The 16850-nt window shown below is 44.5% G+C and overlaps 1 protein-coding gene across 2 annotated transcripts in view; it reads left to right on the top strand.

Moving 5' to 3' along the window:
• The window catches only part of LOC117519806 (dedicator of cytokinesis protein 2-like), a 406014-nt gene that overhangs the window by 195250 nt on the left and 193914 nt on the right, over window positions 1–16850 (top strand). The gene's annotated exons all lie outside the window — the stretch shown is intronic.

The raw sequence follows: 16850 nt of genomic DNA on the forward strand, positions 1-16850 counted from the left end.
TACGATTGTGCCATTGATTTGATACCGGGCGCTGAGTACCCGTCCAGCAGGCTCTACAACCTCTCACGTCCGGAACGAGAATCAATGGAGACCTACATCCGGGACTCGTTAGCTGCCGGGTTGATCCGGAACTCCTCCTCCCCGATGGGTGCTGGTTTCTATTTTGTGGGCAAGAAGGACCGTGGACTCCGTCCATGCATTGATTACAGAGGGCTGAACGAGATCACGGTTCGCAACCGATACCCGTTACCTCCGTTGGATTCAGTGTTTACGCCCTTGCATGGAGCCCAAATTTTTACAAAATTGGATCTTAGGAATGCTTATCACCTGGTTCGGATCCGGGAGGGAGACGAGTGGAAGACGGCATTTAACACCCCGTTAGGTCACTTTGAGTACCTGGTCATGCCGTTCGGCCTCACCAATGCGCCCACGACATTCCAAGCATTGGTTAATGACGTCTTGCGGGACTTCCTGCATCGGTTTGTCTTCGTATATCTAGACGATATACTCATCTTTTCTCCGGATCCTGAGACCCATGTCAAGCATGTACGTCAGGTCCTACAGCGGTTGTTGGAGAACCGGTTGTTTGTGAAGGGCGAGAAGTGCGAGTTTCACCGCTCTTCTTCGTCCTTCCTGGGGTTCATAATCTCCGTCGCCCCTGATCCGGCCAAGGTTGTGGCGGTGAGAGATTGGCCCCAACCAACAAACCGTAGGAAACTGCAACAGTTCCTCGGTTTTGCGAATTTCTACAGGAGGTTCATTAAGGGCTACAGTCAGGTAGTTAGCCCCCTGACAGCCCTAACCTCCACTAAGGTCCCCTTCACCTGGTCGGATCGGTGCGAAGCCGCGTTTAGGGAGTTGAAGCGCCGGTTTTCGTCTGCACCAGTTCTGGTGCAGCCTGATCCTACTCGCCAGTTCACAATGGAGGTGGATACCTCTGACTCAGGGATAGGAGCCGTGCTGTCCCACAGCGGGGAGTCCAATAAGGTCCTCCACCCTTGTGCCTATTTTTCCCGCTGGTTGACCCCGGCTGAGAGGAATTATGACGTCGGCAATCGGGAACTCCTGGCGGTGAAGGAGGCTCTTGAAGAGTGGAGACACCTGTTGGAGGGAGCGACTGTGCCCTTCATGGTTTTCACGGACCATCGGAACCTGGAGTACATCCGGACCGCCAAGCGGTTGAACCCCAGGCAAGCCCGCTGGTCACTGTTCTTCGGGCGCTTTGACTTCCAGATTACATACCGCCCCGGGACCAAGAACCAACGATCGGATGCCCTGTCCCGGGTGCATGAAGAGGAGGCCAAGGCCGAGTTGTTAGACCCCACAGAGACCATCATCCCCGAGTCCACTGTCGTGGCCGCCCTCACCTGGGACGTGGAGAAGACCGTCCGGGAGGTCCTGACACGGAACCCGGACCCGGGTACCGGCCCGAAGAACAAACTATACGTCCCACCAGAAGCCAGAGCTGCCGTTTTGGACTTCTCCCATGGTTCCAAGCTCTCCTGTCATCCCGGGGTGTGCAGGAACATGGCGGTAGTCCAGCAGCGCTTCTGGTGGGCGTCTATGGAGGCCGACGTCCGGGACTACGTCCAGGCCTGTACCACCTGTGCCAGGGGCAAGGCTGACCACAAGAGGACCTCAGGACTCCTCCAGCCCCTATAGGTGCCTCACCTCCCCTGGTCCCACATCGGCCTGGACTTTGTCACGGGCCTCCCGCCGTCCCAGGGCAACACCACCATTCTCACGATATTGGCCTGATTCTCCAAGGCGGCCCACTTCGTGGCCCTCCCGAAGCTCCCCACGGCCCAGGAGACAGCAGACCTCCTGTTCCACCACGTCGTGCATCTGCATGGGATACCAGCGGACATTGTCTCAGACCGTGGCCCTCAGTTCTCCTCTCAGGTCTGGAGGAGTTTCTGCAGGGAACTGGTGGCCACTGTGAGCCTCTCGTCCGGGTATCACCCGCAGACCAACGGACAGGCAGAGCGGGCCAACCAGGAGCTGGAGCAGGCCCTCCGTTGCGTTACCTCCGCGCACCCGACGGCCTGGAGCACCCATCTGGCCTGGATCGAGTACGCCCACAACAGCCAAGTGTCGTCTGCCACCGGCCTCTCCCCGTTTGAGGTGTGTTTGGGGTTCCAGCCCCCATTGTTTCCACTTGTGGAGGGAGAGGTCGGTGTGCCCTCGGTCCAGGCCCACCTCAGGAGGTGCCGCCGGGTGTGCTGGACCGCCCATTCTGCCCTGTTGAAGGCCAGGACGAGGGCCAAGGCCCATGCAGACCGCCGGCGTTCCCCGGCCCCTGCATACCAGCCCGGGCAGGAGGTGTGGTTGTCAACAAAGGACATCCCACTTCAAGTTGACTCTCAGAAACTCAAGGACAGGTATATCGGACCGTTTCCCATCACCAAGGTCCTCAGCCCGGCCGCAGTGAAGCTATGGCTACCAGCTTCACTGCGGATCCATCCTGTCTTTCACGTGTCTCAGATCAAGCCTTACCACACCTCACCACTCTGCACCCCTGGACCTGCACCTCCTCTTGCCCGGATCATCGACGGGGAGCCGGCATGGACCGTGCGTCGGCTCCTGGACGTCCGTCGCAAGGGTCGGGGGTTCCAGTATCTGGTGGACTGGGAGGGGTATGGCCCCGAGGAACGCTTCTGGGTGAAAAGGAGCTTCATCCTGGACCCGGCCCTCCTGGCCGACTTTTACGCCCGGCACCCGGACAAACCTGGTCGGGCACCAGGAGGCGCCCATTGAGGGGGGGTCCTGTTGTGTGGGCCGCTGAAGAGGAGGTACTCACCTCATGCTCTGTGACTGCTGGGATAGGCTCCAGCCCCCCACAACCCTTAATTGGAGTAAGCAGTTGAAAATGAGTGTCATTTTAAGTGTCTGAAAGCTGCTCAGTTGCATTACGTCAGAAAACATGTAACTGGACACCAGAATTGTTCAGATCAGATACTCTTCACAGTACTAGTAAATTTTACTCTAGATCAAAACTCTCGAAACTCTGCAAAGCTCTCGATTTACCGATCGATCTACGTTCCGATCCTCACCTATGGTCATGAGATTGGGCTCATGACCAAAAGAACGAGATCGCGAATACAAGCGGCCGAGATGAGTTTCCTCCACACGGTGGCTGGGCGCTCCCTTAGAGATAGGTTGAGGAGCTCAGTCACTCGGGTGGAGCTCGGAGTCGAGCCGCTGCTCCTCCACGTCGAAAGGAGTCAGTTGAGGTGGCTCGGGCATCTTTTTCGGATGCCCCCTGGACGCCTCGCTGGAGAGGTGTTCCGGGCGCGTCCCATTGGGAGGAGGCCCCGGGGAAGACCTAGGACGCGCTGGAGGGACTACATCTCTCGGCTGGCTTGGGAGCGCCTTGGGGTTCCCCCGGAGGAGCTGGGGGAGGTGTGTGTGGATCAGGAGGTCTGGGCGGCTTTGCTTGAGCTGCTGCCCCCGCGACCCGACTCCGGATAAAGTGGAAGAAAATGGATGGATGGATGGATGGATCAAAACTGTTTTGACCCTTTAACCTTTCCAGTCATAGTGACTTAACATGCTGTTCGAGATGGGGAAACCTGTATAGTTTGGAATTATGTAAGACAAGTATTTTTGGTGTATTTTTTGACTGGAATGAAGTATTTCATTAATTTTAACCCCTAGCTGATCCCATATAATCTTTGACCAAAAATACCCAACACAAAGGGAGTCAAATCATGTTAATTCAAGTGTGGTAGCATGCACTTGTGCCAAGCGTTGCTGCATCTAGCACACTGCAAAATGGCCCCTAGTCCTGGAGGGCAACCAGCTTGGCAGACAACCAATTCATCCCAACCTGCTATCTGTCACAGCCAGGTAAAATGAGGGCATCCGCTCGGCCTTCTCCAGCAGCTGGCGTCCTTGATGCTGAGTTAGTACCTGCCTGCTGGATCATGCACCGAGAAACATGCCACAAGGCCAGAATGTTGTATGGTGACATTTCCTCACAGTGCAATTGATCGTCCTCATTTGTGTCTCTCAATAAAAAATTGACAGTCATTCCAGCAGTACAGACAGTTCCTTCAAAGAGACCTAGCTGTTATGTGCAGACTCAGGTTGAGGAGCGGACCAACGTCTGACTGATCCCAGCGCTAAATAACCAGAAAGCGGTTCCACAAACAAAACGATTTTATTTCCCCTCCAGTGCAATAATTAGTGTATAACATAAATATTGGGTTTGTCTGGCGGAGTGAAGGACAGCGCGCTTTCCAGCGCCCAAAAGGATCGAAGCCTCGGCGCTTCTGGACTCAGATTCACCGCCAAACACCCCCCAGGTGGACACGACAAACTGACTCTGTGAAGGATGGAAAAGGTGAGGTAAGTCAACAGAGCTACAACAAATATCTTTCAGAGGCACACACAATCAGCAACACATTCAGGTCTGAATTTAAGCTTTATGTAAATGAGCAGCTTCTCACAACAGGTGGAGGATCATCAGTCCGTACGCCATGGCAGTGAGAAGCAAACTGCACAATTGCGCGGTCCTCAGCGTCTCACAAATGAACGTCACAAGGTCGAGTTCCTGGCAATTCTGCTTGAACCACTCATGGCTTAAATGCAGAACGCCATCTCATTATCTGCTTCAGCTGAAAGTCTTTAAGTTTACACTTCAGCATCATCCACAGGTGCTGCGAGTCAGTAGGCCTGCACGTGAACATCCTCCACAGGTGCAGCTAATAATGCTGATGAGGGTGAAGGACTCTTCTGCCAGCACCTTCTCCACAGACAAAAAACAGTTTGCATACCACCTGGAGAGCAAAGAAAAGAAAACAACACAAAAACATCCAGCCAAACCCCCCAACACACAACAGTACCCCCCCATCAACGGGAAGGCTCCCGGCGACCGAACAGACCAGGCCCGAGATCAACACCTCCCTCCGGGGTCCATGACAGAAAGCAGACAGCAGGACAGGGCATCGCGGCTGGAAGGCCGGCTGGCATCAACAAAAACCCCAAAAAAGTCCCATATACAACCCAACATAGAAGAAAAACACAAAACCCTCCCCAGGGGACCGTCCCATCATTCAGACAATAATCACTTCTGATGTGTGCTGACAGCATGTGTCCCTCACCCGTCCTCCTTCACAGGCACGATGTGTCAAACCCTGGCGCGGTCCTCAGCGTCTCACAAACAAACGTCACAAGGTCGAGTTCCCGGCAATTCTGCTTGTACCACTCATGGCTTAAATGCAGAACGCCATCTCATTATCTGCTTCAGCTGAAAGTCTTTAAGTTTACACTTGAGCATCATCCACAGGTGCTGCGAGTCAGTAGGCCTGCATGTGAACATCCTCCACAGGTGCAGCAAATAATGCTGATGAGGGTGAAGAACTCTTCTGCCAGCACCTTCTCCACAGACAAAAACCAGTTTGCATACCACCTGGACAGCAAAGAAAAGAAAACAACACAAAAACATCCAGCCAAACCCCTCAACACACAACACTAGCACCAAAGACATCCAGTCATTATTGAAAAGGCACAGCCAAGCAAAATTTGTACTGTGTCCTTGAGGCAACCCAAACACTCTTTCAATCCTTGGTTTCTGTAAAAGTGTGAGAGAGCACTAAGATTGTTTCTGTACTAAAGATAAAGTATTTCAGGTTTCAGTGTCCCTGCCTGTCCTCCACTCATTACATCCACCTCCTGTTTTTTTTTCTTTTCAACCATCTTCCTCTCTGGGGTAGCTGATTAAGTTGCCACACCAGATGCTGTCAACTAAAGAAAGAAAGAACGAGAGAAAGATGCAGAATGACGAAGAGTTAGAAGAGAAGAGAGCAAGAAGCCAGATGCTCATGAGCTTGTAACTGCAGCATGCGTCTGCACATGTGTGCATGTGCACATGCTAAAGAGAGAGGATACTTGAAGAATGACAGAGAGGGAGAGGCAGGGCAAAAGAAAGAGAAAGATGCTTTTTTTTCTTCTTCTTTTTTATGTGCCCCTGATCAATGTTTACAGACTCATCTTTTCTACATGGTGTTGCAGTAGAGACGATGCACCAGCTGGGCTGCTGTTTCAATTAATTGACCAGAGTATCGATTTGTTTGTGTTCTGCTTAAGCATGACTGCTGTCTCGTCTTTCTGCTATGAGAATGTCTTCACGGGGAACCAAACTGTTCATAGTGTTCCAGAAAGAGCTTGGATTTTACTGAACATCACCTGCTACATCTCAACATAACCGTAGCCAACAAAAATATAAATGCAACACTCAAAATTGATGCAGTTTGTCATGAGTTGAAGTAAAAGAACTAAGACAAGTTTTATTCATACAAAAAGTTAATTCTTCTTAAATTATGTTCCCTCTGGATGCTCTGGCTTCCTCCCACTGCCAAAGACATGCAGGCTGGGGTGCCACTGAGTTAATTAGAGGTGTGAGTGAGAGTGCGAATGTGTTTTTATGTGTCAGCCCTGTGATCGACTGGCAGCCTGTCCAGAATGTACCTTTCACCTAGTGACCCCTGGGATGGGCTCCAGCCACCATGACCCTTAACTGCAGTAAGCAGGTTTATAAGATGTATGGCACCTGGCTGGTGTGGCATATCAAGAAGCTGGTTAAACTGCATGATTATTGCAAAGATGTTCCTTGGACTGTTTACAATAAAAGGCCACTGTATAATGTCCAGTACTTGTTCAGAAAAGATCTATGCGTATATCTAGTGAAGAAGCTGGACGTGGTGCTTTTGGTCTGCAATTGCTCTGCAGTTGTGAGATGACTGGAAATGGCGTCAGAGATGGCTTATAGTCATGACATGAACATTCAGGGCAACAACTCTGGTGGAGATTCCTGCACTCAGCATGCCAACTCAACGATTTCTCAAACCTTGTTACATCTGAGCAGTGGTGAGCACAGCTAACCAAAATGTTAGCTTCGATAACCATTAATCAGATAACTGAAAAGTTATCTTTTATGACGACAAACTACTAAACTGCTAAAAAAAAATTATCTTTATTACTGATAACCGATAACATTTAGTATTGATTTGGCCGAATCAGATTACACTGTCGGCTTCTGATAGACCAGTTTCACTTTAAGCGCTGCAGGGGCTGCTGGGTAAATTCAAGGATCACAAACACATAAGAAAGCATGAAAAATGATTAAATAAAAAATAAAACCCCAAACACTGTCATCCTCTTTCAAAAGCAGGAAAACACAGTATTAGAAGTCACAGTTTATCTCAGTATTAGATACACTATCAAAACTGTGACTGTCTAGCGTTGGGACCAGGAGGCAGAGCTGTGGTCTTATACACCTCTCTGCAGCTTCTCTCCCCCTGCCATCCCCCTATTACCCCATCCCTGTAGAGACGGTGCCTGCTCCCAGACCACCAATAACTAGCAAAAATCTATTTAAGCATAAAAATTCAAAAAGAAAAAATAATATAGCACCTTCAATTGCACCACAGACTAAAACAGTTAAATGTGGTCTATTAAACATTAGGTCTCTTTCTTCTAAGTCCCTGTTGGTAAATGATATAATAATTGATCAACGTATTGATTTATTCTGCCTAACAGAAACTTGGTTACAGCAGGATGAATATGTTAGTTTAAATGAGTCAACACCCCCGAGTCACACTAACTGTCAGAATGCTCGTAGCACGGGCCGGGGCGGAGGATTAGCAGCAATCTTCCATTCCAGCTTATTAATTAATCAAAACCTAGACAGAGCTTTAATTCATTTGAAAGCTTGTCTCTTAGTCTTGTCCATCCAAATTGGAAGTCCCAAAAACCAGTTTTATTTGTTATTATCTATCGTCCACCTGGTCGTTACTGTGAGTTTCTCTGTGAATTTTCAGACCTTTTGTCTGACTTAGTGCTTAGCTCAGACAAGATAATTATAGTGGGCGATTTTAACATCCACACAGATGCTGAGAATGACAGCCTCAACACTGCATTTAATCTATTATTAGACTCTATCGGCTTTGCTCAAAAAGTAAATGAGTCCACCCACCACTTTAATCATATTTTAGATCTTGTTCTGACTTATGGTATGGAAATAGAAGACTTAACAGTATTCCCTGAAAACTCCCTTTTGTCTGATCATTTTTTAATAACATTTACATTTACCCTGATGGACTACCCTGCAGTGGGGAATAAGTTTCATTACACTAGAAGTCTTTCAGAAAGCGCTGTAACTAGGTTTAAGGATATGATTCCTTCTTTATGTTCTCTAATGTCATATACCAACACAGAGCAGAGTAGCTACCTAAACTCTATAAGGGAGTTAGAGTATCTTGTCAATAGTTTTACATCCTCATTGAAGACAACTTTGGATGCTGTAGCTCCTCTGAAAAAGAGAGCTTTAAATCAGAAGTGTCTGACTCCGTGGTATAACTCACAAACTCGTAGCTTAAAGCAGATAACCCGTAAGTTGGAGAGGAAATGGCGTCTCACTAATTTAGAAGATCTTCACTTAGCCTGGAAAAAGAGTTTGTTGCTCTATAAGAAAGCCCTTCGTGAAGCTAGGACATCTTTCTACTCATCACTAATTGAAGAAAATAAGAACAACCCCAGGTTTCTTTTCAGCACTGTAGCCAGGCTGACAAAGAGTCAGAGCTCTATTGAGCTGAGTATTCCATTAACTTTAACTAGTAATGACTTCATGACTTTCTTTGCTAACAAAATTTTGACTATTAGAGAAAAAATTACTCATAACCATCCCAAAGATGTATCGTTATCTTTGGCTGCTTTCAGTGATGCCGGTATTTGGTTAGACTCTTCTCTCCGATTGTTCTGTCTGAGTTATTTTCATTAGTTACTTCATCCAAACCATCAACATGCTTATTAGACCCCATTCCTGCCAGGCTGCTCAAGGAAGTCCTACCATTATTTAATGCTTCAATCTTAAATATGATCAATCTATCTTTGTTAGTTGGTTATGTACCACAGGCCTTTAAGGTGGCAGTAATTAAACCATTACTTAAAAAGCCATCACTTGACCCAGCTATCTTAGCTAATTATAGGCCAATCTCCAACCTTCCTTTTCTCTCAAAGATTCTTGAGAGGGTAGTTGTAAAACAGCTAACTGATCACCTGCAGAGGAATGGTCTATTTGAAGAGTTTCAGTCAGGTTTTAGAATTCATCATAGTACAGAAACAGCATTAGTGAAGGTTACAAATGATCTTCTTATGGCTTCGGACAGTGGACTTATCTCTGTGCTTGTTCTGTTGGACCTCAGTGCTGCTTTTGATACTGTTGACCATAAAATTTTATTACAGAGATTAGAGCATGTCATAGGTATTAAAGGCATTGCGCTGCGGTGGTTTGAATCATATTTGTCTAATAGATTACAGTTTGTTCATGTAAATGGGGAATCTTCTTCACAGACTAAAGTTAATTATGGAGTTCCACAAGGTTCTGTGCTAGGACCAATTTTATTCACTTTATACATGCTTCCCTTGGGCAGTATTATTAGACGGTATTGCTTAAATTTTCATTGTTACGCAGATGATACCCAGCTTTATCTATCCATGAAGCCAGAGGATACGCACCAATTAGCTAAACTGCAGGATTGTCTTACAGACATAAAGACATGGATGACCTCTAATTTCCTGCTTTTAAACTCAGATAAAACTGAAGTTATTGTACTTGGCCCCACAAATCTTAGAAGCATGGTGTCTAACCAGATCGTTGCTCTGGATGGCATTTCCCTGATCTCTAGTAATACTGTGAGAAATCTTGGAGTTATTTTTGATCAGGATATGTCATTCAAAGCGCATATTAAACAAATATGTAGGACTGCCTTTTTGCATTTACGCAATATCTCTAAAATCAGAAAGGTCTTGTCTCAGAGTGATGCTGAAAAACTAATTCATGCATTTGTTTCCTCTAGGCTGGACTATTGTAATTCATTATTATCAGGTTGTCCTAAAAGTTCCCTAAAAAGCCTTCAGTTGGTTCAGAATGCTGCAGCTAGAGTACTGACGGGGACTAGCAGGAGAGAGCATATCTCACCCGTGTTGGCCTCCCTTCATTGGCTTCCTGTTAATGCTAGAATAGAATTTAAAATTCTTCTTCTTACTTATAAGGTTTTGAATAATCAGGTCCCATCTTATCTTAGGGACCTCATAGTACCATATTACCCCATTAGAGCGCTTCGCTCTCAGACTGCGGGCTTACTTGTAGTTCCTAGGGTTTGTAAGAGTAGAATGGGAGGCAGAGCCTTCAGCTTTCAGGCTCCTCTCCTGTGGAACCAGCTCCCAATTCAGATCAGGGAGACAGATACCCTCTCTACTTTTAAGATTAGGCTTAAAACTTTCCTTTTCGCTAAGGCTTATAGTTAGGGCTGGATCGGGTGACCCTGGACCATCCCTTGGTTATGTTGCTTTAGACGTAGACTGTGTTTCATAATTATTGTATGGCCTTGCCTTGCAATGTGGAGCGCCTTGGGGCAACTGTTTGTTGTGATTTGGCGCTATACAAGAAAAAAGTTGATTGAAGTTGATTGATTGACTATCATTTTACAAGCTAAAAGCTGCTGCTTTTTTCACACTCTTTCAACCGTGCGCCTTAAACAACCGAAATACGTCCATTAATGCATTGACTGGCAGAGTAAAATGCACATAGTAAATATAAATTCTTACCCGTTAGTTTCAGTGGGGTTCATCTGAAAAAATAATCATCCTGAGATGATCCAAAATGGTCTAAACGGAGAAGATACATCCAAGTCTGTACGCAGCTGCGCCGTGAGAGCTCCTCTCTCCCACCGAGTCTTGGCGATACCGTCAGCCACAAAGAAATAAAATAAAATAATCTTAAAATTTGTCCGTTTTGTTTTTGTGTCGAGTGGACAATAACGCTTCTTCTTCTTCTTCTTCTGCTTCTTTCGGATCCAGTGGTGGACGACACCAGCTTAAGGTGCATTTCCCGCCACCTACCGGGCTGGTGAGTGATCGCTGAGATTTTACAAAACCTTAACTCCTGACAGCCATTGTCATTTGTTTAGATGCGATGACGTAATCCAGTGTCATTTAGAGATTTAAATAATTATTTTTACATATAGAGGGTTTTCATGTGACGTATCGGTCACGTCATTTTGTGTCCCGCGGCCATTCTGGATTACGATGCGGTGGTCGCTGTGTTACGCTACGTGCATTTGGCGAACAATTGCAGAAGCTTTAACGTCGGTGTGAAGAAGCCTCACGGCACCGTGGCGCTGAGAGAGATCCGCCGCTACCAGAAATCCACTGCTCCCAAAATTTTATTTTATTTTATTCGGCAATAAAATTATATAAGAATACATAAAAATAATGCCGAGGATAACACAAGAACGCTTCCAATACGGATGCTTATTTACATTGTGGTCCTCGAGCACCGAGCTGCTGATCCACAAGCTGCCTTTCCAGCGCCTGGTGAGAGAAATCGCTCAGGACTTCAAGACAACCTCCACTTTCAGAGCTCCGCTGTGATGCTCTGCAGGAAGCCGGCGAGGCTGACCTGGTCAGCAGCTTCCTAGTTCACAATATCGCAGTGTGACACTGTCGGCCAGTTCGTTACATCACCACTAAATTCACTATCTGGTACAAGATACGGATCCACTAAACCAACTGCTACACATCTATCATGATAAATAGCTTTATCTCGAGGATTTAAAGCATCATAGTAACCGGACATTCTCTCCATTTTTCTATCACGCACCAGCCTCCTTGTAATCCAGAATGGAGACGGCACCTGTCCTGCAGCAAATCGGTCACGTGATTGAAAACCCTCTATATGTGTGATGGGTTTTGCAGCAGATTTACAAGGGACAAGGGATGGAAACACTGAAACATCTAAAGTGAACCTGAACTACACTACTCACAATGCTCCCTGCATCGACCGGCCAATCACATTTTGCACTTAATGATGACATCATCAGCAAGCGACAGCCAGTTTTCCATAAATAAACACACACCAGATAGACTAAAATGTTTGATTTTAGGGTTTGCAAGCGTTTTTGACCGTTAAACTTTGCTCACTTTACCAGCAAAAAAAAAAAAAAAAAAAATGTTATCAGACTGAAAGTTATCAGAACTATATTTATCAGAGAATAATTGGTCTGATGATGGTTTTAAACTTATCTGAAAAGCTAATCCACTAGCAAAAAACATTAGCTTCGATAATTATCTGCTCTCGGATTAGCTGAACTGTGTCCACCACTGCATCTGAGGCATTGTGTTGAACAAAACTATACATTTTAGGGCAGAGGTTTCTTGTGGCCAGTCCAAGGCACACTGACAACAGTCTATTTAATTTAACTATTTAATCTGTGTTTTGATATACCACGTCTGCCAGTTGGATGGATTATCTTGGCAAAAGTGAAGTTCTCACAAACATGGATTTTTAACACATTTGCCAACAGAATTCATGAGAAGGAAGCCTTTTTGTGTGTGTTAATGAAATCTCTGATTTTTTTTTTTTACTTAAATGAATGAAAATTGGGAACCATAACCAATGTGTTGCATTTACATACATGTTTAAGCATATGTGGCAATGGAATTTGGAAACTACTGTATGTGAAATTACATGAGCACCATTATTTTCTCTTTTGTTTGTTGTAGTCAGTCTGTCCGATGTGCTTTAATAATCACACCTACTTGGCTGTCATCAGACTGCAAAACATCAACCATCAGGCCAACGCACAGAACAAACCAACCCAAATTGTTACTTTTGTTTCTTAGTGCTAGACGTTCACATTCACTCGTGGCCTTTTTTGTATGCTAGGCTGATCTCACACACACACACACAAACACACACGCACGCTCGGGTCAAATTATGCTAACAAGGTTGTACTCTTGCAGATGCTCCCAGCAGCATTATTTCGAAGGTGTGTCTGGATGTGGCAGATGCTTCATTAGTGAGTAACCACCTCCAGGCAAACCTTAACGATGTTCCATTGACCAGATTCACTGTAGAATTCCATTGTACTGTATGTGTGAGTATGTGTGTGTGTAGAGAAAATCCTCTTGCGGTGTGCATCTGTATTTATATGCATGTTTGTGAGAAGGTTCTGTCCTTGTTATTTTGACATTTTTGTCTTCATCTTGGATCTTCAGAGGTCATTTAGCATTTTGAATATTTTCAAATCCTTTGTAAGTCATTACTTATGATCAGAATATTGCAAACTTGCAAGCTGTTTAATGAGTAGTATTCTGTAACAATCGTGCATTTATGTATTCATTTTGCTACTGATTTTACAGGCTTTCCATGCCTCATCCAGCTGATGCAGGAGAGGCAGACATCATGTGATTGTATTTCTGTTTTACTGGTTGTGTACAACAAAATTTTGTTTTTGATCGTGTTTGAATATTTCTCAGGATTCATCTTTTTTTCTTTTTTAACATTGTGTAACTCTTTTCTGTCTTTCTTTACAGATTTTTTTCTTTCCTTGAAAAAACAAAAGGCAGAATTCTGGCTGTTATTTGTGAAAACTGTTCATTTCCATTATTAGCTTGGCAGACATGTATAACTGCTCAAATGTTTCAGGCAAATTCAATTGGCAGCCTGAAAACAGCATGAAAATATTGTCATTATTGTAATATTGTGTCTTTCTTACAGACAAATTGTGTGTAGTTGATACTTTAGAATAATTTATGAATGAAATCAGATCACATGGCAAAAAATATTGTAGCTGATGTTCCCTCACAATGCCAGTGATACTCCTCATCTGATTCAACATAAGTAGCCATTCATTTGAGACAGTCATTCAAACTGTTCTCAAGGATTATTCAAAGAGATCTAATGTCAGATACATCTAGTTGTCACTGGATAGTGTCCAGGTTTCACAACAGTACAGTAAGACAGCACCAGGACCTTATGGACTTGAACATTCATTCACCTGCACAGGTATCAACATCGCCCAAAACCACTGTCCAAGGACCTCATGATGCCATAAGCTCTTCTTAAGCGTCTCGCAGTCTCAAAATTAGAGGACCCAGAGACACAAACGTCATTGTGGAAATAAGAGAATCCACAAGTTGGACACTTTTACCACATAAAGATACATTTAAGGCCAGGTGCAAAAAGCCTTTGAAAGCCTGGATCTTAGTCTTGATCTAGGAGAGGGGCAAACCGTCTCCAAGTCCTGCAATCAGGGCATCCATTGATTCCACAAAGATCACGACATCACCAAAAAGTCCAGGTTGATCCCTGCAAGTACCTTTCCAGACATAGAGAGCAGTGTAATAACCCTCTGCATGTTGAGATTCAGACAATCATCCTTTACTTTCCTGAAACAGGCAACATAAAAGCCTTTCTTCCTGTCCATATGGATGATTTCTCTTTCCCATACTGAAACAAAGATCATTCACAAAAAATGTATTTCCTCTAAATGAGGATCTGATAAAAACATGGGTTTGGACATAAGCACAGCACTCTTGTGTGCTTATGAAACTACAGTATACAGTCCTGTGATTACTGTATACTTTTCTTAACATTTCCCTCAATCATCAGATGAATTGTACAAGATTATTGGCAATTTATCAGCTGCTTAGTTTGCTTTGTGTTCCTGCCAAACATAACTTTGTTGTGTACAGCATTAAGGGCACATTCACTAATGGGTCTCGGTGTAATTGCTGTTTTAATATATGCCCAAATTTGCGTATTTGTTTGGCCTAAAGTGCTATCTGTGGAAATGCCCTAATTCGCACTAATTCTCCTATCATGCCTGTTTTATTGAAGATCAGTGGAAACTGTTCACATGGCTCACATGGAAATTCAAGACTGAATGGCATAAGTTGAAGACTTGACTCAAAACCAGATGCTTCTTTCTGTGAAGAGTAATACTGGTTTGTGGAGCTGACCACTGAGGCAGCAAGATTTAATCATGCAGATGACACCAACTTTAATTTGAATGAATTTGAGCTTTGCCGCTTCATAAATGGCAAATATTTTCAAATGAGAAACTAATACTGCAGCTATCGAAAGACGGTCTATTAAATGCATATGTTGTACAAGTCTTTTCCCTCACGGCAGAAGGAGGAAAAGAAAAAGAGAAGGGTGGCTTCAAAGGGGAAGAAAAGTGCAAAAGCAGGTTTTCAAAGAAAAAGACCCCATTCATATGTCAGAGACCTTTGTGGTAAAACGTATCCACATTGAAATTGATTAATTAAATGTCCTGGTGAGTTTCATTCTCTGCAAAGAGGCCAGATTTAAAATTTCTGATTTAGACAACCATTTTTCTCCTTCTAGTCTCAGTTCATCTGCAGTCTGTCTATACAGTGCTTGAGAGAAGAACTTTGCTCTGCACACTTGGTTATCTATAGTCACATTGATGGGGGGGTTCCCAAAAGAGAGAACCTAGCTAAAAAACAAAACTAATTTGCCTCCTAAAGCCCTGGTCACACAGAATAATAAAGCCATGGATAATGAGCCACGTATGGATTTGTCAGAAATTTCAGTGATTATTTGAATAATGAGCCACATATATGATGTTCTTCTGAAGGAATTGCAGGAAACAGATGTTAAAAAAGGCTACAAGGGCTTTCTCAGAATGGAACTTGCTCTGTTGCAGGTAGCCTGTCCTGTCGTAGTAGCCGCCAGGTACTCGGATAATGGGTCTCTAACAGCCTCGTACTCACTACTGACATGCCTCTTACATCCTCATTTGTCCTTGTAGTACCTCATACACAAATCACCCTGCGCTATTTTTGCAAAATTTTGAACTTCTTGAAATTAGTGCCACTCTCAGAGATGAGCCTCGTTAGCCGAATAATCTACCTGTAAGAGCCACTATTCTCCCATGCTTCTTGAATAACTCCACTTGTACCAAAAAAGAAACATGCTATGTGGCTGATTATTCATTGTTCATTATTCGGTGTGACCAGGGCTTAAATGTATTAGAAAAAGGTCTGGCAATGTCTCAGCTGAGTGGACGCTGCATGAAAACCAAAGGAGCCATCTGTGTATTGGGGTTAAGCCCTGGTCCCACTGAATAATGAACGATGAATTATGAGCGACATAGTACAGTATGTTTTTTTTTTTCTTTTTTGGTATGAGTCCAGTACTATATATAAAATAATTATTTTGTAGTGGATTAATCATTTTCTGTCAGTTTGGATGCTGAAAACACCTCTAATCACTTCTGGAATCACAGAGGACATTTTGAGCTTTTTTTCCTGTCTGTCTCGTGTGCTGAGGTGGAGAACATATTTGGAACAGCCTAAAAGGTAATTATTTGTAATTGTAATATATGTTTATATTAGCTTGGTAAAACAGTTACATGTTCATACCTTCTTTATAAGCAGCTGTAAAAGTATGTTTATGGTAGATTTAACATCTTGTTATAATGGATCAGATGAGGTCCACTGTGTGTGCAGTGGTGCAATGTCTCGCACTCAAGATGAGCATTTATGCAGAATGGAAGTGCACAAAAATAGCGATTTTGCAGACAATAACAGATGAACACAAAGTTAAAAGTTGGATCACCGGTGTCAAAATGACTGTAAGCCGTGGAAGAAATAAAGCCAGCGAGAAGTGCAGAGGCGACTGTCCAGGAACCCGTGGTTCAGTTCTAGCTGGTCTGGTTATGATGCATTTTGTGTTTTGTGCTTTGTTTTTTTTTTGGGGGGGGGGGAATCCACATAAGTGTGGGTATATATAATTAAAGTGGCCAGCTCATGTGGTGTCTTTTTTTTTTTGGGTCACAGAGAAACCTATCCACAGTAGTTTTCTTCATCATTTTTTTCAACCTTGCATTGGCTGCACACACAGAAATGCTGCATTTAATGACTCTGGAACACAGGTGAACTGCAGCCTGATGCACAGATCGCACACCAGCCGGACTGCAGGAGTGCCTTTTTTTTTGACTGCGTTTAAAAAAAATGTGACAATATCTTGAATGGAT

This window comes from Thalassophryne amazonica, chromosome 11, assembly GCF_902500255.1.
Source record: "Thalassophryne amazonica chromosome 11, fThaAma1.1, whole genome shotgun sequence".
NCBI classification, from domain to species: domain Eukaryota; kingdom Metazoa; phylum Chordata; class Actinopteri; order Batrachoidiformes; family Batrachoididae; genus Thalassophryne; species Thalassophryne amazonica.